This window comes from Pinus tabuliformis, chromosome 3_2, assembly GCF_031772625.1.
Source record: "Pinus tabuliformis cultivar Carrire ecotype Pingquan chromosome 3_2, CPIR1, whole genome shotgun sequence".
Taxonomy (NCBI): Eukaryota; Viridiplantae; Streptophyta; class Pinopsida; order Pinales; family Pinaceae; genus Pinus; species Pinus tabuliformis.
The window spans coordinates 810,327,734-810,338,003 of NC_142302.1; the positions used below are offsets into that span (position 1 = coordinate 810,327,734).

Sequence of the window (10,270 nt, forward strand, 5' to 3'; positions counted from 1 at the left end):
ACTTCAGAAAGACCCGGATCTTAAAAAACATGCTTCGGTACTGAGATCTAGTCAATCCATGAGCAGATCATACAATGAAAAGTCATTTCAAGTCTCATAATCCTGATCCATTATTGTATTCATTAGTGCATAATTATTTCAGATCTATGTGACAATTATGGACCTTACGAGTCAAAACTACACTAATGTCGGTGGTAATATTTGACGGGATCAATATCCGTTTTCGTGCTCATTACTATGGGCGAATACCATGGTAAAGACCCTCGGTATATAGAATACCATGGTATGTAACTTGGACTTGACGATCCCACGTATAGATTTTCAAATATTCACCTGTATCAAACTTCTGATTCTGACCTATAAACCTTTGAGCCATCATTCTAGTATTATGTTCCATCATTCTATGACCTCTGAACTAACCTGTGGATTAATTTCGTTACCATATACTTGTTCTGTTACAAGTGAGTTACCATCAAGGACAACACATGCATCATAATACCAAGAATAATGAATTGCATCATCCATCGCACTAAGGAGATGAGGAAACTTTCTTAACTATTTTAAATGTATTTCCAATGAAAATGTTAAAGCCATACTAGAAAAGTCCTCCATGTTTCTTGAGAAATCTACATTTATTTATAACTATACTAATCCCATTTCATTATTATTTAATTTAATTTAATAAATTATTATTAAACGATATTAAATTAATTAATTAGCATATATTTATTAACTTTAATTCTAATGGATCCTTATGCCAGATTAAAGAGAATCATACCATACCTTAACGCCTTTCATCAATAATTAAAATATCAAGAAGACACAATATCATATAAAAAATCCTATCATACGTACTATTAGAGAAAGGAGGGCCTTCCCTAACCACTTGAATGGGTATGCTTCCTCTATAAGGGGTATGCTTTCTCTATAGTGTCAAATTATATATTAAGAAACATAGAAGTAAACAAAATATAGAATGGATTATTTGTTCTATCCAAAATCCAATACGAAGGAGATGTTTAATGTCTTAAGATGAAGTTGATATGTAAGATTTTAAAAGGATACTAAAAAAAGATATTTAGTATTTTCCATAAATAAAATATTTCAATGTCCATCTATGTAAAATATTTCAATCGATTTTAAGTGAAGTATTTCAACATAGACTTTATATGTGTGAGTGCATGTCTAGAGAAAGAGAAAGACATGAAACATATGTGTAGTGTATTGCTAAATATAAAGTATATTGTGTATATGAGAGAGGTGTATAATTCCTTTAATACTTAACATAAAACTGACATATAACATATTTATAAAGAAAATATAATTTGTATACTGTTAGGTAAACTTGACTCGAGATAGAGTCAAAGTTGACCAGGTTAAACAGTGATGGTTGTGGGGCACATGGTATTGTGCACCCATAGTATTCTGCTCGTGGTATTATATGTAATGGAGCTTATAAAAGGCTGGAAGGACTTCATTGTAATGCAAGACCTGGAGGTGAGCAGTGAAGGCTCACTTGGTCAGATTGGCCAGGGTTTTGGCCAATGCTAATGAGATCTTATTAGGTTGGGTTTTTCCCCGGATTTGGGGTTTTCCCAGATAAACATTTGTGTTTATGTGTTTATGGTTGTTGCTGGTTATTTTTATATTTATTCATCTCAGTAATTATTTATGTTATGTAGTAAATTTCTTAACAACTGGTATCAGAGCCAGATATTGGCTTCAAAGGGATTCTTTGATGCCAGGAGTTTATATGGCCTGATGAGATCAATGCAGCTTTTTACAGATCTGGGTTTGAAAATAATGGTGGAACAATTGTATGCAGAAGAACCTCGAGGAGAATGTGCGGAAGATAGTGCCGTAACTGCCAGAGATCGCATTGCATTTGCGATATTTATCGGTTTGGAACATGCTGACGAATTGTTCGGGATTCATGCGGATATTTAAAGAAGGTCAGCAGAAGAAAATTGTTCATGCTACTTCGAAAATTGTTCGTTTTTTCTTTGTGAGGCCATCGGTGCTGGAATCTATGAGGTTCTCGTCGGGCTCGCAGTTGGAGCGGTTTGATAGAAGTTTTTGAGCAAATCAAATTGAGAGAGGATGGATATGAATTGCAGCAGCAATAAACAAAAAAATAAAAAATAAAAATTAATGAAGTCAAAATTATTGCATGTGAATGGGCATACTACTATAAGACTTGGTAAGGCATGTGTACCCCTTGGTGATCATTGGTAAATTTTTGGTTAGACCTAGGTGAGAGGGGGGATGTTAGGTTAACAATACCCTGGGTAAAAACTCTAAGGGGGGTAAGGGTTAGAGTGACCAGGATTGTCTCACTTAGCAGGTTTGGCTGGAGTTAGTCAAGGAACCCCAAGTCAAGTTTAAGGGGGGAATTGTTAGGTAAACTTGACTCGAGATAGAGTCAAAGTTGACCAGGTTAAACAGTGATGGTTGTGGGGCACATGGTATTGTGCACCCATAGTATTATGCTCGTGGTATTATATGTAATGGAGCTTATAAAAGGCTGGAAGAACTTCATTGTAATGCAAGACCTGGAGGTGAGCGGTGAAGGCTCACTTGGTCAGATTGGCCAGGGTTTTGGCCAATTCTAATGAGATCTTATTAGGTTGGGTTTTTCCCGGATTTGGGGTTTTCCCAGATAAACATTTATGTTTATGTGTTTATGGTTGTTGCTGGTTATTTTTATATTTATTCATCTCAGTAATTATTTATGTTATGTAGTAAATTTCTTAACATATACTAACTATAAATAAAATAATTTACAAAATATAATTTATTTTTAGAGCTATAATATATTAATTTCAAATAATAAAATATTTCTAAATGAAATAATCACATTCATTTAAAGAAGTATTCACTAAAAATATTATCATTAATATATTACCTACTAATATAAAACAATAATATGGAATAAATTACACAATAAAAATACAAGCAACATAAAGTCAAAATGCTAATAAAATGAATATCATTTTGATATATATATATATATATATATATATATATATATATATATATATATATATATATATATAGATTATTAAAATCCAATATAAAATATATTAATAATAAGATATAAAATATATATATTATAAAAATATATATATAATTTTTCTATTTATTAAAGTGGGTATTAATTTTTTTTACTAATTACATAGGACCACAATTAATATCGATTTATACTATTATAGTTTTGGTTGATAAATGTTGATAGATATTAATCTATAATAAATATCAAAACACTTATTCCATGACACATTTCACATTACTCATATTAAAAAAAAATCATAAAAATGAACTAAAGTATAAAACTATCTTAAATCTATTATTATTATTATTATGATTTTGTGACCCTAGGATTGTGTTGGGATTTGTCAACCCTCGACACTTAATTCTCCTAAGGAAGCTACCACACAACCTCTCTATGAAAATTCTATTATTATTATTATTATTATTAATTATAAAAAATTAATTATGGAGATTCACCCTCATTTAGTTTTTCTTTGCCACGATATTATAAGGCCAATGCCATGGTTTAACAATACCACATGTCAAATATGAAACATGTTGATATGAAATTTTCTTTAATTAATTAATTTGAAATAAATAAATTAAAATGAAATAATTAACTTGGAGATAAATCTTAACATTTGATTTGTGAAAACTACTATAAATATTCTTATATTTTCCATAGAAATTAAATTTCTATCATTCACTTAATAATTATTGATAACTAAATTAAATTTTTATGAAACATATTCTAATATAGACATGCCCATAATTTATTTAGACATGCCGTAATTTATTTAAATCTATTTTAAATTTAAAATAAATAAAAATCCATCAACATTAAATCTCTACTATTCACTTAATAATTAAATTAAAATTCTAAAAAACATATTTTAAATCATTAAATCTCTACTATTCACTTAATAATTATTAATAATTAAATTAACATTTTAAATCAGCGTAATTTATTTAAATCTCTTTTAAATTCAAAAAATTAAATATTTTGAAATACAAAACTTTCCTCCATAGCTATTTAAAAATGTCAATCGACTTTCTACGCACTATTTAAGAATGCCCATGGATTTTGTAACATCATTAGTCATAGAGGGACATATGTTATAATGATCAAAGCAAGATTCTATGCATATTATGGGTCATGAATTCAGTATTTGTGAAATGATTGAATCTAGGTTTCTTGTTGTATAACCAAGGTTAAAAAAATGCATCAGTAATTATTCAGACTGTATACAGATTGGTAAGATAAAATAACGCCAAATATATCAACTACGCGCAGATAAGCAAATTATATCAGTAATAATTTTGGAGATGAAGCACCCGACTTTGTATGAAAAAAAATAAAAAAATTGAAGGGTTGATGTTAATTAGCTTTGGTTTAGATGATTAGAAGAAATGCCATTATCTTTTCCATCCAAGTACAGTTCTAACATTTGACATACTACTACAATTCTAGCATTTGACATACTGAATTCATATTGATTTTTTTTTATGATGACTTCAAATCTTATTATCTACCCTGACTTCAAATCTTATTATATACTGAAATCCAAAAACATCCTTAATCTTTTTAAAAAATATAAAAACATTTTCGAGAGAGAAAACATAAATGCTTGATAGTTGTTGTCCCCTCCAAAATAAGCAGAAACAAATGCCCAATTCATCAGAACTATATCTTGATGGCATTGTTCAAATCCTACAATTTTACAAAAACAATCCATGTGTGCTATTTTAGACCTACCAAATATCATGAAATAAGCTTCTTTCAAATATATAGAGAGTTGGAAAGTACATGAATGATTCACTATCCTACTGGCCATGCATCTACTTCAAATATAAAACATATTGAAAGAAGTCCCTGCTTTACAGGGTTTTCCCTTGTCCATCCTTCCACTGTGTTTAAGCCCCCAAAGATTCCCAGGAGTTTGGAGGATTTTATCTTGACAAAAAATTCCATATGTTCTTTGGCTAAAATCAAAGTCCTCAAATGAGATATATTTATATTCCAATTCTTTGCCCTCTCTGCAATGCGCAAGAATGTACAAAATCAAGGACTTTTATCAGAAAAGTTGTGTATTTTCAGTTTACAGCAATCCAACTCCCACATCTAACACTAACATATCATGAATATCACCTGAAAGCTCTGACCCTGTCACAAAGTTCAACCATTTCTTACTCTTCACAAATTCAAGACAAGACCACAATACAAACCCAATTAAAACACTGTTGATGCTGGCAGCCATGACTTTAAAAGAAGCAACTGTTACCACCAGAACTAGTAACAACGAAGGTATTAGACAGAGGAGAATAACTCCAACAGTCCCAAAAGGAACTTTATAGGGTCGAGAAAGTCCTAGCTTCTTTATTCTTAAACATATAAAGGTAGCAAACTCTGCGAACATACCAAAGCAATAGAGATAATTCTCAGCTGCTACAATTTCTTGAAAACTCAATGAAATTCCAAAAGCTGAAAGCATAATGGCCAGAAGAGGAGTTCCATATCTTGATCTGACAACAAATAGAGCAGGAAGCATGCCTGATTGTCCCATGCCAAGAAGCTGAAAAGAATCAATGCTCATTTCAATTTAAAAAATTTACGTGGCACAGCCCACCCTCTCACATTTCATTTCAAGCGGCACTGTGAGTTTGAAATTTTGAGTAGGACTCCAAGTTTGAAATCTTGCGCGCAGAGGTTTAGTTGAATGTGTGTAGGTGGACAGTGCATTTTCATTAACTACATCCACTTGCATTAAGTACATCCAAGTGATTAATTCGGAGCGGAGGAGCTTGTCAGAGTGGGAGCGGTGGTGGAGCCTATGTCGTAGCGGAGGAGCCTGTCAGAGTGGGAGAGGTGGTGGAGCCTGCCGCAGTGAGAGCTACGGAAACCGCCGGAAAATAAATCATGATGTATGAGCATGTATCTTACTATGCACGCATGGAATCAGAATCTGTTAGCCGGAGAAATAATGCACACGGGTTGACGGCCAAAGCCGACGTCAGAACCCACTCCCAAAACTGTCCTTAGAGCCTCTTAAGAAGCATTAATGGATGTATAGAGTTGGAAATATATATGTAATCATTACACCTATGAAAGTCTAATATGGCACTTCCAAATCATTAAGATCGTTGCACATAATCTTGGAGTTGGTTCCCAAATATCTATGTAATCATTACACCTATTAAAGTCTAATATACATATTAAAGACATTTTCAATACTCATACAGTTTATCTTTTCCTTTCTCTGACGGTCAATGGATTCCGTTATTGGAAAATCCAGACCTACAATGGATTCCATTATTTGGGCATTCATTTGTCCGTTTCTGCATATATAATAACAAAGTCAGCTGGTGGTTTTAATAGTGTATTCCAAGAATCCTAGTTACCGGGCATCACGATTTATTAAATACTTTAAAACCATAGGATTACATTTATAAGGATCTATTTTCTTTTGTCAGTTCGTTCCCTATAATAATAAGTCAACCGATGGTTTTAATTATTGTATTTCAAGTATTTAAAAAAAAAGAGCATTATGCTTATAATTATTTATTTTATATTTAAATTAAGAGGTGTTATATGTGCATTAACTTCGCTATGGAGGTGGAAATAGGAGTTTCCATTGGAGCAAGGTTATCCGTCAATCCAAAAAAGCAAAAGGATGAGAATGAGGATGATGGTGGTCATGCAAAAGGAGTAACAGGTATAAGTATATAAGCTACAATGAACGAATGAATAATGGACCATATATAAGCATCATATATGAATTGGTTACGCATGTATTCCCTCCGTCGATATTAAATTAAAATAAGTTTTTTTTTTTCAAAATACAAACATATATGTATAAATATAAGGAAACTCCTATTTCCACCTCCATAGCGAAGTTAATGCACTCTGACATGCAAGCGGAATAGTGGGTGTCTTGGTGCTAACATGCCAAAGTCAACTTTGAGGGAAAAAGAAATGCAAGGCACCCACTATTCCCCTTGCATGTCAGAGTGCAATAACTTTGCTATAGAGGTGGAAATAGGATTCTCCTTGCTCCAATACCGTCCAACTGAACTGTAAATGAGAAAGAAAGGCTCCTGAATAGGTTATGTATTAAGTCAAAATAATGGAGACTTGTCAGTGACGTGAATTCATCTCAATTAAATAGATATCATTTAAGATTTAAAAAAGTGAGTAAGAATTTAATTTCTTTACAATATTTTAAAATATTTTTAATAATAATAACACATAAAAAGTTAAATTTTATCTCAAAAATAATTATGTGCCTGATACTCTTTATGTTAAATTGATTAATTTCAAAGAAATGTCATATAACATGAGTCAAAAAAACATGAGTTAAGATTCTATGAACATGTCATATTAGTAAATTATGATATTGTTATAAAGGTTATTTATATTTTAAACATTTTCATTTTAAAGTGGATATAAATTTATATAGTCAAAAATCATGTTGCATGATTTTTAACTATAAAAATTCATGGCCCACTTTACCATGAAGATGTTTAATCTATAAATAGGCTTTGTTATATGTGTTGTCACTCTAGAAGTAGAGATGGAGATATTAGTCCTAGAGAACAAAGAAGCAAGGAACCTTCCTTATTTTTTTAACTCAAAATTAGTGAGTGAGAATGATAAATGGCTACCCTAACCTGGTAGATTCAAGAGGAGATTGCAATTCCTGATTTCTTTGGCCCTCACACAATAGATGATGACTCATTTGTGTCTCATTTTCAAAAATAAATAGATAGAAAATTACAATGTGTTTTTCTTAATTGGAAGATATTAAAGAAATACTTCGTAATATGAAATTTTGCTCGGTTAATGTTGATTCTCATATAGCAAAGGTGGAGGGCTTATTTGTTAGTGATTTTGCTTATGAAGATCTTACTGATTCTGCACCCAATGACAGTGCTCGTATTTCTTCAGACCATGATTAGAATTGTGGTTTCAACTCTTTTTTACAACAAAACTTGGTTCTCTGGCTTTTGGACGACACTTACGAACGTTGGTTTTGATGTGTTTTATCCGAAACATCTTCTGGGTGACTTTTTGTCTTTGGCATGGTGGATTGTTGTTACTTGACTCTATGGTTTACTTGGTTCTCTGGATTTTGGACGACACTTTCGAACGTTGGTTTTCATGTGTTTTATCCCAGGCATGTTCTGGGTGACATTTTGTCTGTGGCATGGTGGATTGTTATTACTTGACTCTATGGTTTTTCTGTCACAGTTGGGGTGTTTGTTTCAGTGCTTATTCTCATACATGGTGAAGCTTCGGGATAGTTCTTGTTTTTCTGGCATATGATTTCAATGGATTGATGAACATATGTGGTTGTGGATATTTAACAATTGACATGACTTTATTCTCTTATGTGTGGGGATTTGGATGTTTACATGTGGTTATTTGGAGCTTTGGTAATAAACTCCCTACCTTTGTATTACAAAGGTTTTGTATAGATAAAGGTTTTCATGTATTTTTAAATTTATGATGTTAGTTTCTTTTCTCTGGTGGTAAGATTGGGGCATTGGAAATTAGTTTCGAATTATGGTTTTAATTTAAATATTTGACGTTAGGTTTTTTTTCCTGGTGGTAAGATTGGGGCACTGGAAATTAGTTTCAAATCATGGTTTTAATCCAAAAATTAGAGGTATATGTTCATACGGGTGATGTATTTAGTTGTCTAAAGGTTTGTGATTATAGTTTATATGGTAATCTCTAGGCCACTGCTTATGCAATTTTATTTTTTTGAAATGATATATAATGTCATTATATTTAAAATAAAAAATATTTGTTACTTTTAATTGTGCATATGTTTAATTCATATATTAATTCTTTTTATAATTAAAATAATTATTATAATTTAAAATTAAATTATAATTAAATTATATATATATATATATATATATATTGTAAGATTTACAATATGAGATGTATAATAAAATAATTATTTTAATGTTAATTACTATTTATCACTAATTTAATTTATATAATATATTAGTTTAACATATGATTATCACAATTTTAATTTATTTGCCAATTAATAAAATTAGTGAAATATGAAAATGATATAAATTTAATATTTATAAAATATTTACAAAATATTTTTTAATAACATTTAAAGTGAATTTTGTTTCTTTAAGTTATATATATATATATATATATATATATATATATATATATATATATATATATATATATATATATATATATATATATATATATATATATAATTAAAAACTTATAAAATAAGATATACATAAAATATTTTAGCTCTGTATTCATAAATTATAAAATTACCCTGTAAAATAATAAAATATTTTTACAAATTAAAAATCTTTGTTACAGTATTCTATAATCTATATTTACACTATTCTATAATATTTATATAATAATAATAATAATTTAAAATAAATTACTATCTATCATTTTCAATCTAATTAAATATCTCAACTTAACTTAATAATTACGCACCTCTATTTTATCATGGTTAGTGACAAGCAGGCTAACGACTGACATTTTTCCATTGATAGCTGAAGTCCGAGTGCCCCACCTCCAGGGATGGCACAGCACGAATTGCGCGAGTCAAAAGGGACCATGCGACAGATTCAGAGGTGTGCCTTGTGTGAGGTGTACGTTGTGTGACCGCTGCGCACACGAGATCGATGATAACCCATACATATATATATATATATATACCTGAATTTCAATCATTAGATTGTTAATCTGCTCAACGCACAGGTGTGTGGCACCTGGTGATGTGTAGGAGCGCCCGACAGTGAAACATTGGTGGGCGCCCGTTTTGTGCGATGACATGGCACGGGTTCTTGGGTGACTCGGGTGAGCGCCCGCTTGTTGTGCAAGTGTGCACAGTGTGACTTGGTGAAGTGTTGAGATTGTGAACAAAGGTGTGTCTCGAGGAGAGGCACCCGTGTGTGGCGACTTGGAGGCGCGCCCTAGTTGAGCAAACAACACGATCGTGCGACGGGGTGAATGAAGGGTTGGTGAGTTGTGCGGAGGCGCCGACAAGCTGGGCAACCGAGTTTGTCGAAGTTGAAAATTGGCTGTGTAAATTTGGGGTTTCCCAAGATTTAACTTGTAAAGCTTTGTAACATTGAAGATTGTATAATATATTGATTCGGGTAGACTCATATTGCAGGGAGTTGCCCCTCCCTTTATACTGTTGTGCATTTCTCTTGTATAATGCTATTTATGTGAATGTTA

The 10,270-nt window shown here is 31.5% G+C and overlaps 1 pseudogene; it reads right to left on the minus strand.

Annotated features, from left to right (window-relative positions):
- Positions 1–5,129: 5,129 nt before the first annotated feature.
- Positions 5,130–9,862, minus strand: LOC149183084 (putative polyamine transporter At1g31830 pseudogene; annotated as a pseudogene).
- Between the last annotated feature and the right edge of the window lie 408 nt (positions 9,863–10,270).